The following is a 19,031-nucleotide window of genomic DNA, read 5'->3' on the forward strand; positions in this document are numbered from 1 at the left end:
TCCCCTATGTATGCTTAGAGCTGTCAGTGTATTGCAATGCCTCATGGGACTTGTAGTTCCACCACGGCTGGAGTGCCAAGGTTAGCCATCACTGCCTTATAGGAACCTGACATACACAATGATACAGTTAATACCCAGACACCCCCCCCTGCTGTTACTGGATAATGTCCCATAATTCCCAGCACCGCTTACCTCTCCTGTCAGCAGCTCCATCATCTTCCTGGTGATTTCCAGAATCTTGTTGTGTCCCTCAGATATCAGGAAGTGAGGTGGGGGCACCGTGATGGTCACATGATCACCAGCCTTTACTGGAGCAAAACTCTGTATGGAAACATCAACCATAATGTCACATGATCTCTCAGAATCCCCCTCACCTCTCCAGTCAGCTGTGTGCAGGGCCAGGACAAGGTTCCCCAGCACTAGTGTAGGTAGCAGATGCAGCCCCTGTATTACAGGAAACCTCATTTCAAAAAAAAAAAAAAAAACATAAGAAAAAAAACAAATGAACCTTCCCCTAAGGGAGGTTCACACATTATGTCTCTTTGTGGGGTCTCCTTTCTCTCTATGAAGGCGTCCATCTTGCAGATATCATTGCAGCGTGGCCGCAGTTTAAAGTGGCCAAGAGTCCAGTGTGTTCCTGACCCCTGCTGCATGCTGGGAGAAATTGTCATTAATCTGTCTACATTTCCCAGCATGCACCAGTTATATAACCAGATCAGCCCCAGTATTAGGCAGCCACTCCCCAAGTTATATAGCCAGATTAGCCCCAGTATTAGGCAGCCCCTCCCCAAAGTTATATAGCCAGATCAGCCCCCAGTATTAGGCAGCCCCTCCCCATGTTATATAGCCAGATCAGCCCCAGTATTAGACAGCCCCTCCCCATGTTATATAGCCAGATCAGCCCCAGTATTAGGCAGCCCCTCCCCCAGTTATATAGCCAGATCAGCCCCCAGTATTAGGCAGCCCCTCTCCAAGTTATATAGCCAGATCAGCCCCAGTATTAGGCAGCCCCTCCACAAGTTATATAGCCAGATCAGCCCCAGTATTAGGCAGCCCCACCCCCAGTTATATAGCCAGATCAGCCCCAGTATTAGGCAGCCCCTCCACAAGTTATATAGCCAGATCAGCCCCAGTATTAGGCAGCCCCTCCCCAAGTTATATAGCCAGATCAGCCCCAGTATAAGGCAGCCACTCCCCAAGTTATATAGCCAGATCAGCCCAAGTATTCAGCAGACCCTCCCCATGTTATATAGCCAGATCAGCCTCAGTATTAGGCAGCCCCTCCCCATGTTATATAGCCAGATCAGCCCCAGTATTAGGCAGCCCCTCCCCATGTTATATAGCCAGATCAGCCCCAGTATTAGGCAACCCCTCTTCAAGTTATATAGCCAGAGGGGCACCCAGTATTAGGCAGCCCCTCCCCATGTTATATAGCTAGATCAGCCCCAGTATTAGGCAGCCCCCTCCCGAGTTTAGATAGCCAGATGTGCCCCCAGTATTAGGCAGCCCCACTTCCCATGTTAGATAGCCAGATCCCGCTCCCCCCCCCCCACCAATATTAGGCCACCCCTTAAACTGAGCAGCTCCGCCCACATGCAGAGTTGTGAGCAGAGCCTGTAGTGCTGCCTACTCACCTCACCACTCCAGGAACTCAGCCGTGTCAGGCTCACAGCATCTCTTCTTATCTCTCTCTAGTGAGCATGGTGGAGTACTGGTTATTGCTCTTGTCTTGCAGCGCTAGGTCCCGGTTTGAATCTCAGCCAGGGCACTTTCTGCACGGAGTTTGTATGTTCTTCCTGTGTCAGTGTGGGTTTCTGCCGGGCATTCCAGTTTCCTCCCACATCTCAAAAACATACAAATTAAATACTGTATATACTCAAGTATAAGCCGACCCTCCAACTTTACCTAAAAAAGCAGGGAAAGGATTGACCCAAGTATAAGCCAGGGGGGAAGGAAATACAGACGCTGTAAATACTCACCACTGTACTCCCTGTTAGCCCAGCCAGCTGAAATGTATCAGCACCACCTTGTGTGACCAGTGAGGTGACGTGTACCCACCCCCCCCCCCCCCCTCCTCCCCTCCTCCCCGACTTTCCATATACCCCTGGCAGAGAGCAACAACTACAATTCAACTCAACTCCAAGCTGAAAAGTGAAAGGTAATACTTCTCATTAACACTAATCAACATAACAGGCTGTAGACTTTGCTTCTTCAGTTTCAGGTTTGGTTGGGCTTCACATTGGTACATCAGTGCTTCAGTTACGCACACTCCATTGATGACATCTTTCTTATTTTGAATACATTGCTACAGCAGCATGTCAGCATCATTATAATGAGTAGCAGCAAGCTGTGCATGTAGCTTGACACAGGTCCACTGACTCCTCTGCTGCTCCAGCCATGAGATCCATAGTAGCCTGGACCCCCTCCCCCCAGTCATATTCCCTCGCCCTTAGGATTTCCCTGCTTGCCTGTCACCGGCTAACATCTATGATGCCCTCTAGTGGCGAGGCGCAGTGAACAGGCAAGCAGGGGAATCCTAACGGGGAGGAGCAGTGAGTGATAGCTTCCTCCGTACGCTCTGCTAATAGATCCTGTGTGTGCCGGAGGGGGGCGGAACCGCTGCAGATAAACTACTACTTTGCTACTCTGCTCTGCTGGGGCGATGCTTGAAAACTGAGCGGGGGAGGGGGGAGAGGGGCGGGGCATCTCACACATCAGCTCACTGAGCTGAGATTCTGTCAGCACAATTCTGCCCGGCATTTGTCAAAGGGGGCACTCAGGGTATAAGACGGGGGCACTCTGTGTTTTTTTTTTTTTAGGACTCGAGTACAAGCCGAGGCCCCCACCTTTGGGCTAATAATTTTTTCCCAAAAATGTGGCTTATACTCGAGTATATACGGTAATAATAATAATGGTAATGGAAATAATGAGAAAAGCCACTAGAGGGAGACAGAGATAAGTTACTGCAAGCCTGTGATGTGGCTGAGTACCTGGAGCGATGAGGAGTAGCACTACAACCTCTGCTTGTGACGCTGCATCAGCCAGGCAAGGGGGCACTCGAAGGGAGGGGGCATGGGTGCACCCTCAGGGGCTAGTGCCTTCCTCACCTCAGCCCAGAACTGGTTGTGTGTTATATTACTAGAGATAAGAGACATCCAGAATCCTCCTCACCTCTCCGGTCACCTGTGTTATATTACTAGAGATAAGAGTTCTGTCATGTGACCTCCCAGAATCCTACTCACCTCTCCAGTCACCTGTGTTATATTACTAGAGATAAGAGTGATGTCATGTGACCTCCCAGAATCCCCCTCACCTCTCCAGTCACCTGTGTGTTATATTACTAGAGATAAGAGTGATGTCATGTGACCTCCCAGAATCCCCCTCACCTCTCCAATCACCTGTGTTATATTACTAGAGATAAGAGTGATGTCATGTGACCTCCTAACCTCTCCAGTCAGCAGGCAGATGATCTCCAGGGTGAGGTTCAATATCCTCTCGGTCATGTGACTTTGGTCCTCATCCATCCTCAGTAATGCGGTCATGTGATCTGTACAGGAAGCTGCTGCCTTTTGATAAATAAAAAGGGGAAGATAATTTAGGCTGTACATTTGTCAGTGGTGAAACTATCAATTGCGCAAAAGGTGGATCAGCGCAACACCAGGCCGCCTCCGAATGGCCTCCAATCAGAGATGCGCTGAGCCCCCCCAGGAACTACAAACGCACCTTGAACCCAAACAGAAGCTCTGCATATACACCAAAAGCATGGCTGTTAAGTGGGAGCAGCTGACCAAAAACGAATTAAATTAGTACATAGCAAGGAAATGAGCAGCGCTACTTAAAAACAGACTAGTGCCTACCTGCAAAAGAGTGCAAGCCCCACTTGTGGGGTCGAATACACACCGAGCATACACATGACCTGTCTACCACTGGAGGAGGATGTTGGTTTCCTGTAACAGCTTGCATGCAACCTATTAAGTACTCGTCCCTCCCACTGCGAAGAAGTCGATCCTCCATGGGAGGGGCCTAACACTAACTAAATCCTAACCTATGTATATGCATAGCCTGAGTGCGCTACCAAATAAAATTGAAAAATCGAAAATTGCGCAAAAGGTGGATCAGCGCAACACCAGGCCGCCTCCGAATGGCCTCCAATCAGAGATGCGCTGAGCCCCCCCAGGAACTACAAACGCACCTTGAACCCAAACAGAAGCTCTGCATATACACCAAAAGCATGGCTGTTAAGTGGGAGCAGCTGACCAAAAACGAATTAAATTAGTACATAGCAAGGAAATGAGCAGCGCTACTTAAAAACAGACTAGTGCCTACCTGCAAAAGAGTGCAAGCCCCACTTGTGGGGTCGAATACACACCGAGCATACACATGACCTGTCTACCACTGGAGGAGGATGTTGGTTTCCTGTAACAGCTTGCATGCAACCTATTAAGTACTCGTCCCTCCCACTGCGAAGAAGTCGATCCTCCATGGGAGGGGCCTAACACTAACTAAATCCTAACCTATGTATATGGGGGGGCTCAGCGCATCTCTGATTGGAGGCCATTCGGAGGCGGCCTGGTGTTGCGCTGATCCACCTTTTGCGCAATTTTCGATTTTTCAATTTTATTTGGTAGCGCACCCAGGCTATGCATATACATAGGTTAGGATTTAGTTAGTGTTAGGCCCCTCCCATGGAGGATCGACTTCTTCGCAGTGGGAGGGACGAGTACTTAATAGGTTGCATGCAAGCTGTTACAGGAAACCAACATCCTCCTCCAGTGGTAGACAGGTCATGTGTATGCTCGGTGTGTATTCGACCCCACAAGTGGGGCTTGCACTCTTTTGCAGGTAGGCACTAGTCTGTTTTTAAGTAGCGCTGCTCATTTCCTTGCTATGTACTAATTTAATTCGTTTTTGGTCAGCTGCTCCCACTTAACAGCCATGCTTTTGGTGTATATGCAGAGCTTCTGTTTGGGTTCAAGGTGCGTTTGTAGTTCCTGGGGGGGCTCAGCGCATCTCTGATTGGAGGCCATTCGGAGGCGGCCTGGTGTTGCGCTGATCCACCTTTTGCGCAATTTTCGATTTTTCAATTTTATTTGGTAGCGCACCCAGGCTATGCATATACATAGGTTAGGATTTAGTTAGTGTTAGGCCCCTCCCATGGAGGATCGACTTCTTCGCAGTGGGAGGGACGAGTACTTAATAGGTTGCATGCAAGCTGTTACAGGAAACCAACATCCTCCTCCAGTGGTAGACAGGTCATGTGTATGCTCGGTGTGTATTCGACCCCACAAGTGGGGCTTGCACTCTTTTGCAGGTAGGCACTAGTCTGTTTTTAAGTAGCGCTGCTCATTTCCTTGCTGTGAAACTATCAATACAGGATCCCCCCTCCCACAGCATTCCCCATTGCTGTCACTTCTGGGTGGTGGGGCCATGCAGAGTATTGCAGGAAAGCACAATAAGCTGGTTTATAACTACCTGTGCACTATACTCACAGCGTGCTGCAGTCCTGTCCTCCCTCTGCCTCCTCTCCAGCTGGTCTTCTCTCCTCACATCCCCCTCCCACTGTTACCATTCCTGGGATGTTACAGCAGTGCTGGTAGTGGTAGATGGATGAGGATATGAGGAGAGGCAGAGACTGGGGCTAAAGGGAGCAGAGGACTGGAGCACACTGTGACAGCTAGCTATAAACCAATGTAATCCTTCCTATTACTGCTCTGCATGGAGGTGGGGGAAAGGAGTTATACTGGAGTGTGGGCATGGCTATACTGAGGGTGAAATGGCATTACTGAGGTGGGAGACATTACATACTGGAGAATAATGGCAATGCTGGGGGACACAGGGGGGGCATGGCTATACTGGGGGAGAAATGGCATTACTGGGGTGGGGGACATTACATACTGGAGGATAATGGCAATGCTGGGGGACACAGGGGGAACATGGCTATACTGGGGGAGAAATGGCATTACTGGGGTGGGGGACATTACATACTGGAGGATAATGGCAATGCTGGGGGACACAGGGGGAACATGGCTATACTGGGGGAGAAATGGCATTACTGGGGTGGGGGACATTACATACTGGAGGATAATGGCAATGCTGGGGGACACAGGGGGACATGGCTATACTGGGGGAGAAATGGCATTACTGGGGTGGGGGACATTACATACTGGAGGATAATGGCAATGCTGGGGGACACAGGGTGGACATGCCTATACTGGGGGGAAATGGCATTACTGGGGTGGGGGGACATTGCATACTGGATAATAATGGCAATGCTGGGGACACAGGGGGGACATGGTTACATTGTAAAAGAAATGGCATTACTGGGGTGGGGGACATTATATACTGGAGCATAATGGAAATGCTGGGGGACACAGGGGGACCTGGAAGAGCTAGTGTAATTTAAGATTAGAATGATATGGAGGCTGCCATATTTGTTTTCTGTTAAATAATACCAGTTGATTTGATAATGTGAATGTGGCCTAAACCAGTTATATAAAAGTCTCTTGTATGGCGATTACTTCAAGGGGGGATGATCAGGATAGTGACAGGTGTACTATGACCTCCTCTGTAACAAAGTATGTCCACCCCGACCTCTGCTCTGCCCAATTTAAAACAAGTATGTTCACCCCGACCTCTGCTATGCCCAATTTAAAACAAGTATGTTCACCCCGACCTCTGCTCTGCCCAATATATAACAAGTATGTCCACCCCAACCTCTGCTCTGCCCAATATATAACAAGTATGTCCACCCCGACCTCTGCACTGCCCAATACATAACAAGTATGTCCACCCCGACCTCTGCTCTGCCCAATTTAAAACAAGTATGTTCATCCCAACCTCTGCTCAACATATAACAAGTATGTCCACCCCGACCTCTGCTCAGCCCAATATATAACAAGTAAGACCCCCCCCCCCGACCTCTGCTCTGCCCAATATATAACAAGTATGCCCACCCCGACCTCTGCTCTGCCCAATATATAACAAATATCTCCACCCTGACCTCTGCTCTGCCCAATATATAACAAGTATGCCCACCCCGACCTCTGCTCTGCCCAATATATAACAAGTATGTCCACCCCAATCTCTGCTCTGCCCAATATATAACAAGTATGTCCACCCTGACCTCTGCTCTGCCCAATATATAACAAGTATATCCACCCTGACCTCTGCTCTGCCCAATATATAACAATTATGTCCACCATGACCTCTGCTCTGCCCAATATATAACACGTATGTCCACCCCGACCTCTGCTCTGCCCAATATATAACAAGTATCTCCACCCTAACCTCTGCTCTGCCCAATATATAACAAGTATGTCCATCCTGACCTCTGCTCAATATATAACAAGTATGTACACCCCGACCTCTGCTCTGCACAATATATAACAAGTATGTCCACCTCGACCTCTGCCCAATATATAACAAGTATGTCCACCCCCACCTCTGCTCTGCCCAATATATAACAAGTATGTCCACCCCCACCTCTGCTCTGCCCAATATATAACAAGTATGTCCACCCCGACCTCTGCTCTGCCCAATATATAACAAGTATGTCCATCCCGACCTCTGCTCTGCCCAATATATAACAAGTATGTCCACCCCGACCTCTGCTCTGCCCAATATATAACAAGTATGTCCACCCCGACCTCCGCTCTGCCCAATAAATAACAAGTATGTCCACCCCGACCTCTGCTCTGCCCAATATATAACAAGTATGTCCACCCCGACCTCCGCTCTGCCCAATAAATAACAAGTACGTCCACCCCGACCTCTGCTCTGCCCAATATATAACAAGTATGTCCACCCCGACCTCTGCTCTGCCCAATATGTAACAAGTATGTCCACCCGGACCTCTGCGCTGCCCAATATATAACACGTATGCCCACCCCAACCTCTGCTCTCCCCAATATATAACAAGTATGTCCACCCCGACCTCTGCTCTCCCCAATATATAACAAGTATGTCCACCCCGACCTCTGCTCTCCCCAATATATAACAAGTATGTCCACCCCGACCTCTGCTCTCCCCAATATATAACAAGTATGTCCACCCCGACCTCTGCTCTGCCCAATATATAACAAGTATGCCCACCCCGACCCTTGCCCTGCACAATATATAACAAGTATGTCCACCCCGACCTCTGCTCTCCCCAATATATAACAAGTATGTCCACCCCGACCTCTGCTCTCCCCAATATATAACAAGTATGTCCACCCCGACCTCTGCTCTGCCCAATATATAACAAGTATGCCCACCCCGACCTCTGCCCTGCACAATATATAACAAGTATGGCCACCCTGACCTCTGCTCTCCCCAATATATAACAAGTATGTCCACCCCGACCTCTGCTCTGCCCAATATATAACAAGTATGACCACCCCGACCTCTGCGCTGCCCAATATATAACAAGTATGCCCACCCCGACCTCTGCCCTGCACAATATATAACAAGTATGGCCACCCCGACCTCTGCTCTGCCCAATATATAACAAGTGTGTCCACCCCGACCTCTGCTCTGCTCAATATATAACAAGTATGTCCACCCCGACCTCTGCTCTGCCCAATATATAACAAGTATGTCCCCCCGACCTCTGCTCTGCCCAACATATAACAAGTATGCCCACCCCGACCTCTGCTCTGCCCAACATATAACAAGTATGTCCACCCCGACCTCTGCTCTACCCAATATATAACAAGTATGTCCCCCCGACCTCTGCTCTGCCCAACATATAACAAGTATGTCCACCCCGACCTCTGCTCTGCCCGATATATAACAAGTATGTCCACCCCGACCTCTGCTCTGCCCAATATATAACAACAATCACACAATTACCTCTCCCAGCCTTGTGCTCTCTCCACTTCCTGCAACTTCTCCTTTTGTGACATCACTTCCCATCTATATTACACCACTTCCTATCTTTGGTTTAATATTTTCCTGTCTATGCGTTCCACCTGGGAGAGGGCGAGGTCGCCATCTTGTGGTGGATAAGCTAAAAGCAGCCTCTGTTGGTGGAATCATCTGCACTCAGACTATAAAGGTACACTTACACAACAGAGCAATAATGCTCCTTCCATTCATTTGCCTATAACTTTATTGCTTCTTATCTTGTTTTTTCACCACAAATTAGGCTTTCTTTGGGTGTTACTATTTGCTATGAATTATTTTATTCTAAATGCATTTTAACAGAAATAACAAGAAAAGAATGGGAATAATTCATTATTTATCAGTTTGCGGCCATTATAGTTTTATAATAATGCATGCTACCATAATTGAAACCCACACATTGTATTTGCCCATTTGTCCCAGTTATTGCAACATTAAAAATGTATCCCTAGTACAATGTATGGTACCAATATTTTATTTGGAAATAAAGGTGCTTTTTTTTTTTCAATTTCGCATCCATCACTATTTACAAGCCCATGATTTAAAAAATAACAGTAATATACCCTAGTGACATACATATGTAAAAAGTTCAGCCACTCAGGTTACTATTTATGTTTTTTTTTATATACAGAAAAAACAAACAAACCTGGGCAGCCCCTGATGAGTCAAGCCCGTGACGAAACGCGTAGGGCGGAGCTTGGACGCACGCACAGACGCTCAGGAAGCAAGGACTTTGCTACACCAGGCCGGCGGACGCGCTGAGGTTCACGGTGCAGTACTTTTATATGCTATGCAAACAAGAATATACATTGTAAGCAGAATTTTTAGCAGGGTTTTAATGTTTTAATAAACTGTATCACGCGATGTTCAATTTTACATTGGCTCTAGGACTTACTTTGATGGCAATGGCTGCCGGTGTTTATGCATGTTAGCAAGAATTTTGAGGGTAAGCGGCCACTTCATAGGGAGAGGTGGAGGCTGCTTCCTGGCACGTTTGGGACTTATTCACTTGCTCTGGTAGTGTGTGAAGTTACACTAAGGGTGAAATAGATCATACGTTACACCCTATGTTCCCTCTCTGTGTTTATTTCCCTACATGAGCGTATTGGATACCTGTGGAATACAAGCGCAGCAGTATTGGATTACTTAAACCTGGGTACTATGGGAGAGTGTGGGAGGGAAATAGTTAATTTTAAATGTAAATGTATGACATTTTATTTGTAAAAAAAATTGTACGTAGGTGTAATTTTACTATTTGGCCACAAAATGGCCTCATGCATTCCTTTCTGTTGCGTATTATTAGCAAGCTGAACAGGAAGCAATGAGTGGAAGTGATAGTATCAGCTTTTGTGAATGACGTGGCATCTAATTGATCGCCAATGTCATTCAAACGGGGACTCAGATTAATGAATAGGAACTTCGTTCCCATTCATTCATGCCCTCTCTACTCATCGGTGGCAAGAACAAGCATGGGGGAGGGGGCGAGTGCACGGCAGCAAGAGAGGAGTATATACGTCCCTGCAAGGTAAAGCAGGGATGTAGATTCTCGTGCCGGGAGAGGTGAAGTGGTTAAAAAAATCCCTACGACGGTTACCTGTGTCATTTATCCTTACCTGGTTCACACTGACTTGTATTATACAGCATGTATTGTGATTGCATTGTTCTAGATTCCCTCTCATTGATTTACCCCTGAGTCTTATGCCTCTATTACATCTTGCCTTATACAGGGGATGTGAGGCTTTACAGACCATCACTGCGGGACTCATGTTAATAACATGAACCTGCAAATTCATACCCACCACTTTATGGGAGTAGCAACCGAGTAATCCCTGACCACACCCAGGAAATGACACGGGGTAATCCCCGGCTACACCCAGGAAATGACATGGGGTAATCCCTGACCACACCCAGGAAATGACATGGGGTCAGGGCCGGATTTGGACTTCCCAGTGCCCTAGGCCCGGTACCACCAACCGCCCCTCCCCCCCCCCCCTGCACACACACTCAGGGTGCATACACACATCAGATCATAGTCTTTGGAAGATGAAAGATCACAGACCAATTTTTCCCCCTTCCATGTAGTATGAGAGCCACACCTACAGTCTATTCTATGGAGCTGAACGCCACATCAGATAGAAACCTTTGCAAGATGCTGCACATAAAGGGCTTGATTCACAAAAGAGTGCTAACTGTTAGCACGGCCGTTTTCGCGCGAATTTTCGCATTGCGCGCGCTCGCGAATTTTCGCGCAAAACGATAACTTTTTCGAGCGCAAACGCTAATTTTCCCGCGAAATTGATATCGTTTTTGCGTGAAAATTCGCGTTTGTGCGCGAAAACGTTATCGTTTTGCGCTAAAATTCGCAAGCGCGCGCAATGCGAAAATTCACGCGAAAACAGCCGTGCTAACAGTTAGCATTCTTTTGTGAATCAAGCCCAAAGATGCTGTACACATGCAACAGATCAGTATCTGCAAAAGATCAGTTCCTGCAAAAGATCCGTTCCTGCAAAATGCATTCATAGTCTATGATATCTGCAGATCATCATACACACCTTGTTTAACAGACATTCATCTGCAGATCTGATCCACCAGGATGGATTTTCAGATCTGCAGATGATTGTCTGATCTGCAGATGAATGTCTGTTAAACAAAGTGTGTATGAGGATCTGCAGATATCATAGACTATGAACGCATTTTGCTGGAACGGATCTTTTGCAGGAACAAAGACTATGGTCTGATGTGTGTATGCACCTTCACTCAATCTCATTCTGTCCAACACCCTGACTAACGATCACTTGTTTGCAGGAGGAAATGCCTGTTATAGTGACTCGTGTATACCTATGAATGTTTTCTCTCTGAAAAATGATGAATGATTGTTTTTCCTGTTAGAGCAGTGAGTACCTAATGCCTGGTACGCACCAGATAGATGGGTTGAATCAATTTTCCGATCACTTATACAAAGTCGATTAGAAAAATGATCAGAAATCAGATTAGACCTGTCAGAAAAAATCGATTCGACCCGTCTATCTGATGGGAAATTGCATGGTGTGTACCAGGCATGAAGTAGCAGGGCGACGTTCATCTCCCTCTCTGCTCTTCTGTAATCACAGATCTGTTGCATTTATTTTATATTATTTATTGTACTGATTCTTTCACAGTTTTATATGTTATTACTTTTGGTATACAAAACAGAATGTAACAATACAACAGTATACAACAGTACATTTGCAATTATAATTATAGAGAAGTTGTCTATCTCATACTACTGCAGACAGTACTGCTGCTTTAAAATGAGCCAGCAAGGGGTTAAGATTTAGCTTAGAACTGGCTGTCATAAATCTCTCTAAGGAAAAAAAAACCCTTATCTTTCTGTTTAAGATTTACAATCCAGGGGGAGAGAGGTGAAGGAATGGCTCAAGTCATTAACAGAGTCTGACCAGCAATACATTGTTTAGCCCAGCTTGAGTTGTAAAGTGGAAATAATTCTGTTAAAATGTTTACCTTACTGGAGTCACAGACTGTGCAGCAAGCACATGGCGATCCATGTTTCTCTACACCCCTGGCACTAAACTAAAGCTTGTATGTTCAGGAGATAGCACTGTCTCATTGTACACCATGATGTAAGGAAAATACATGGAGCTCTGGAATTCTGACAGTGTGTGCAGCAAAGCATGGCGGGTTCGGAGCAGGAGAAATGATTTATTTTGACATGCAGCCTCTTATCTCTCTCAGGTCCTGCCGCCCTTTTATCCTTCTGATTTTTTACCGCCCTAGGCCGTGGCCTTTGTAAAAATCCGGCCCTGCATGGGGTAATCCCTGGCTACAGGCAGGAAATGACATTGGGTAATCCCTGACCACACCCAGGAAATGACATGGGGTACTCCCTGACCACACCCAGGAAATTACATTGGGTAATCTCTGGCTACACCCAGGAAATGACATGGGGTAATCCCTGGCTACACCCAGGAAATGACATGGGGTAATCCCTGGCTACAACCAGGAAATGACATGGGGTAATCCCTGGCTACACCCAGGAAATGACATGGGGTAATCACTTGTTAATCCCAAGAAATGACACAGGGAACTAGGTTGAATGCACCTGCCCATCTCCTCATACAGCCCATTCGAGATATGCTGATGGAGGGGTACATCCCATGCACACCTGCACCCTGGGTAATTCTATGCAGAGGTGAACACGGTAGGGTGACCAGGCATCCTCTTTTGCCCGGTCAGGTCCACTTTTTCCGACCTGTCCAGGGCTTCCTGGCGGGTTTTTGAAATGTCCGGGGCAGGGGCCCATTAAGGTTTCACCACATTTTTTTTAAATTTTATTATTCCCCCCTCACCTCGGGGGCCCCCTTTTATTATGAGCAGCGTAAAAGCGGCATATACAGCAGGCTCCGGCGGGGTAAATCAGATGCTAGAGGTCCAGCCTCCAGGGCTACGCTGTCTCCTCTGTATGCTGCTTGCACTGCTTCCTGATTTATTGGAACGGCATACAGATGAGACAGCCGCAGAGTAGCCCGGGAGGCTGGACCTCTACCGTCTGCTTTACCCAGCTGGAGCCTGCTGTATATGCCGCTCTCCTGCCGCTCATAAAAGAAGGGGGGGACCCCCACCCCAGGTGAGGCAGGAAGGATAGGAGTCGGGCCCCCCCACCCCATAAACTACCTGTCTACCTACCCTTCCACCCGGCTACGTAGCAGCCTACCCTCCCACCCAGCTACCTAACTGCCTACCCTGCTACCTAACAGCCTACCCGGCTACCTATCAGCCTACCCTGCCACCCAGCTACCTAACTGCCCATTCGGCTACCTATCTGCCTACCCTGCCACCCAGCTACCTAACTTCCCACCTGGCTACCTATCTGACTACCCTCCCACCCGTCTACCTATCTGTCTATGCTCCCATCCGTCTACCTAACTGCCCACCCAGCTACCTATCTGCCTACCCTCCTACACGGCTACATAACTGCCTACCCGGCTATCTATCTGCCTACCCTCCCACCCGGCTACCTAACTGCCTACCCGGTGCAGTGTCTGCTCCGCAAATAGCATGGCAGCTAGCCCAACCACCCTCCCTCCAGGTAATTAATGTTAGCCCACTATAGACCTGGCTACATATACTGCATTTTGTGGGGAAATCTGCCGTCAATCTAATTGCATTTTGTGTGGAAACCTGCCAACAATCTGGTTGCATTTTGTGGGGAAATCTGTTGACAATCTGATTGCATTTTGTGGGGAAATGTGCTGGCAATAAGATTGCATTTGTGGGGAAATGTGCTGCCAATCTCATTGCATTTGTGGGGAAATCTGCTGCCAATCTCATTGCATTTGTGGGGAAATCTGCTGCCAATCTCATAGCATTTGTAGGGAAATCTACTGCCAATCTCATAGCATTTGTGGGGAAATCTGCTGCCAATCTCATAGCATTTGTGGGGAAATCTGCTGCCAATAAGAATGCATTTGTGGGGAAATGTGCTACCAATCTCATTGCATTTGTGGGGAAAAGTGCTGCCAATCTCATTGCATTTGTGGGGAAATGTGCTGCCAATCTCATAGCATTTGTGGGGAAATCTGCTGCCATTTGTGGGGAAATGTGCTGCCAATATCATAGCATTTGTGGGGAAATCTGCTGCCAATCTCATAGTATTTGTGGGGAAAACTGCTGCCAATCTCATTGCATTTGTGGGGAAATCTGCTGCCAATCTCATTGCATTTGTGGGGAAATCTGCTGCCAATCTCATTGCATTTGTGGGGAAATCTGCTGCCAATCTCATATCATTTGTGGGGAAATGTGCTGCCAATCTCATAGCATTTGTGGGGAAATCTGCTGCCGATCTCATTGCATTTGTGCGGAAATCTGCTGCCAATCTCATAGCATTTGTGGGGAAATCTGCTGCCAATAAGAATGCATTTGTGGGGAAATGTGCTACCAATCTCATTGCATTTGTGGGGAAAAGTGCTGCCAATCTCATTGCATTTGTGGGGAAATGTGCTGCCAATCTCATAGCATTTGTGGGGAAATCTGCTGCCATTTGTGGGGAAATGTGCTGCCAATATCATAGCATTTGTGGGGAAATCTGCTGCCAATCTCATAGTATTTGTGAGGAAATCTGCTGCCAATCTCATTGCATTTGTGGGGAAATCTGCTGCCAATCTCATTGCATTTGTGGGGAAATCTGCTGCCAATCTCATTGCATTTGTGGGGAAATCTGCTGCCAATCTCATATCATTTGTGGGGAAATGTGCTGCCAATCTCATAGCATTTGTGGGGAAATCTGCTGCCGATCTCATTGCATTTGTGCGGAAATATGCTGCCAATCTCATTGCATTTGTGGGGAAATATGCTGCCAATCTGATTCCATTTGTGCGGAAATATGCTGCCAATCTCATAGCATTTGTAGAGAAATATGCTGCCAATCTCATAGCATTTCTGGGATATCTGTTGCCAATCTCATTGCATTTTGTGGGGAAATCTTCTGCGAATCTGATTGCATTTTCTGGTCGGCCGGCCCTCCACCATGTGGTCTGGAAAAAAAAAAACAGCCCTCCATGCCCACGAAGTTGGACAGCACACTGCTAAGTTCATGTATATTTGACCCCACCCATGACCACACCCACGTCCACATGCTGTTGTGATCGTCCTCTTTTTTGGAAATCAAAATATGGTCACCCTAGAACACGGGCAACACCTTAGGGGCGTGTCTAGGCTGCTAACACACAGGTATTTAACCTGGAGGCTTATTTGGCAACTCAGCTCTGACTGGGGCTGTTCGCTACTGTGAATTCTAGTGGAGGGATATTGTAAATAGCTGTATTTCTGTTGCCCTGTTTCTACTTTGACGAGGCCCTTCATGGTGAAACATGTCACAGTTGTGTCACTGTATATATTTGCACCCTATGTATGTCTTTCCCAGTATGTCGTTTGAGCAGCTGCTATGAGTAGTATTGCACAGGACCTGAGGTGGTTGATAACACCGCCCCTCGGACTTATCTACTCACCCAGTTGTATTACGCTCTGCTTGTCCCACCTGCGTGCTGGATAGCTACACCCCTCCCTGAGACATATACAGTGGTGTGAAAAACAATTTGCCCCCTTCCTGATTTCTTATTCTTTTGCATGTTTGTCACACTTAATTGTTTCTGCTCATCAAAAACCATTAACTATTAGTCAAAGATAACATAATTGAACACAAAATGCAGTTTTAAATGATATTTTTTATTTAGTGAGAAAAAAAACTCAAAACCTACATGGCCCTGTGTGAAAAAGTGATTGCCCCCCTTGTTAAAAAATAACTTAACTGTGGTTTATCACACCTGAGTTCAATTTCTGTAGTCACCCCCAGGCCTGATTACTGCCACACCCGTTTCAATCAAGAAATCACTTAAATAGGAGCTATCTGACACAGAGAAGTAGACCAAAAGCACCTCAAAAGCTAGACATCATGCCAAGATCCAAAGAAATTCAAGAACAAATGAGAACAAAAGTACTGTAATTGAGATCTATCAGTCTGGTAAAGGTTATAAAGCCATTTCTAAAGCTTTGGGACTCCAGCGAACCACAGTGAGAGCCATTATCCACAAATGGCAAAAACATGGAACAGTGATGAACCTTCCCAGGAGTGGCCGGCCGACCAAAATTACCCCAAGAGCGCAGAGAAAACTCATCCGAGAGGCCACAAAATACCCCAGGACAACATCTAAAGAACTGCAGGCCTCACTTGCCTCAATTAAGGTCAGTGTTCACGACTCCACCATAAGAAAGAGACTGGGCAAAAACAGCCTGCATGGCAGATATCCAAGGCGCAAACCACTTTTAAGCAAAAAGAACATTAAGGCTCGTCTCAATTTTGCTAAAAAACATCTCACTGATTGCCAAGAGTTTTGGGAAAATACCTTGTGGACCGACAAGACAAAAGTTGAACTTTTTGGAAGGTGCGTGTCCCGTTACATCTGGCGTAGAAGTAACACAGCATTTCAGCAAAAGAACATCATACCAACAGTAAAACATGGTGGTGGTAGTGTGATGGTCTGGGGTTGTTTTGCTGCTTCAGGACCTGGAAGGCTTGCTGTGATAGATGGAACCATGAATTCTACTGTCTACCAAAAAATCCTGAAGGAGAATGTCCGGCCATCTGTTAGTCAACTCAAGCTGAAGCGATCGTGGGTGCTGCAGCAGGACAATGACCCAAAACACACCAGCAAATCCACCTCTGAATGGCTGAAGAAAAACAAAATGAAGACTTTGGAGTGGCCTAGTCAAAGTCCTGACCTGAATCCTATTGAGATGTTGTGGCATGACCTTAAAAAGATGGTTCATGCTAGAAAACCCTCAAATAAAGCTGAATTACAACAATTCTGCAAAGATGAGTGGGCCAAAATTCCTCCAAAGCGCTGTAAAAGACTCGTTGCAAGTTATCGCAAACGCTTGATTGCAGTTATTGCTGCTAAGGGTGGCCTAACCAGTTATTAGGTTCAGGGGGCAATTTCTTTTTCACACAGGGCCATGCAGGTTTTGATTTTTTTTTCCTCACTAAATAATAAAAACCATCATTTAAAACTGCATTTTGTGTTCAATTATGTTATCTTTGAGACTTTGACTAATAGTTAACGGTTTTTGATGAGCAGAAACATTTAAGTGTGACAAACATGCAAAAGAATAAGAAATCAGGAAGGGGGCAAATAGTTTTTCACACCACTGTACATAGGTGGGGGATCAGCGAGGACCGCAGCACACCGGTGTGGTTCACACTGGTACCTTCCACATAACCCGGTTGGGAAGGTTTTTGTTATTATTAATATCGATACATTGCCTGTTGCTACTTAAGTAAACATTTACATCTCTATACGGCACAGGGCTGTCCTTAGGGCATACATATGAAATCACCGCCGGGTGACTTGGGCACAGGATACAGCCAGTATATCCTGCTCCTGCACAAGTCCCAGGGATGTTAATTACTATTCCCCCCCCAGGTCCATGTGGATGGTGGAGAATGATGTATTTCGGCTTCCAGCTATTGCTGGTGACTGAATTACAGTGTTTTAAAAGTAACTTCAACTCTATCTTCTCCCAGCGCTGAAGTTACTCCCTGTGCGCCGCTAAAGCCGTAATTCCTATTACTGTCTATGGTGGCGCCGGCTGCGCCCAAATCTGCTGCGCTGTAATTACAGCGTTTGGGCCTTAGGGCTGTATATATCACATTTGATAAAATGCACAGAAACATGAAACACAAGGGAGAGGTCCTGATCTTGTGAGCTTACAATCTAGAGGGTAGTGGAGTGGAGACACTTATGCTGGGAATACACAATGAGTTGTTTTGGCAGATTTACTTTCCGATAGTTTTTCTGATCGATTTCCATTCACTTCTATGAGAAAATTGATCTTAAAATCAGATCAGACCCGTCAGAAATTATCGAACGAACCATTTGTCTGCTGAAAAAACTCCAGGTGTATTCCCAGCATAAGGGAGTAGACTATGGGGCTAGTGGATGAGGTAGTCAACCTTAAATAATTTTTTTTTTTTTAGCTTTCTTGGCTCCTGTTGCATGCAACAGGAGTCCCGGTCAGCAAGGCTATTAGCCCCAAGCACGGAAAAAGCGTGAGTGCCCTAAAGCACCCCCACAAAACGTGCATGAGTAGCCACGGGCCCCACAATACAGCAGGGCCCTTCCGGTGTTCCCCGAAGTTTCCGGTGTTTGCCATCGGCGCAGGGGGTACTAAGCATCCTCCAACCCGAGAGTCGGAGGACACTGGCGGCATCCTCCAACACCCGAAGGGCTGGAGGACCCTGGACTGCCCTGTGGTTACCCACAGGGCCTGGCCATGTGGCATCCCACATGGTCGGTGGCTCCCCCGAGAGGGAGCCGGGTGGGGACCGAAGTCCCCTGGGGACAAGTCCCCGGTGCCAGCAAGCTGGCCCCGACCTTGCGGCCGGAGTGATAAAAATTCCGCACTCTCCCTAGCCAAAAGACCGAGGAGCTGCGTTAGTTGGCTATGCATATGGGCAGTACAGATCAAAGCACCCTACTTCCGCCTGAGATCTGCCACATCTCAGGTTTTTTCAGGTGCACCTGGAGCGCCACTTCCAGGGGCAGTACGCCTAAGCAAAGCCCTCAGCTATTCAGCCTCGACCATGGTATAGATCC

The 19,031-nt window shown here is 47.1% G+C and overlaps 1 pseudogene; it reads right to left on the reverse strand.

Moving 5' to 3' along the window:
- The window catches only part of LOC137535546 (zinc finger protein 208-like), a 274,048-nt pseudogene extending 265,166 nt beyond the window's left edge, over positions 1-8,882 (reverse strand).
- Positions 8,883-19,031: the final 10,149 nt, after the last annotated feature.

This window comes from Hyperolius riggenbachi, chromosome 10 (genome assembly GCF_040937935.1).
Source record: "Hyperolius riggenbachi isolate aHypRig1 chromosome 10, aHypRig1.pri, whole genome shotgun sequence".
Classification (NCBI taxonomy): domain Eukaryota; kingdom Metazoa; phylum Chordata; class Amphibia; order Anura; family Hyperoliidae; genus Hyperolius; species Hyperolius riggenbachi.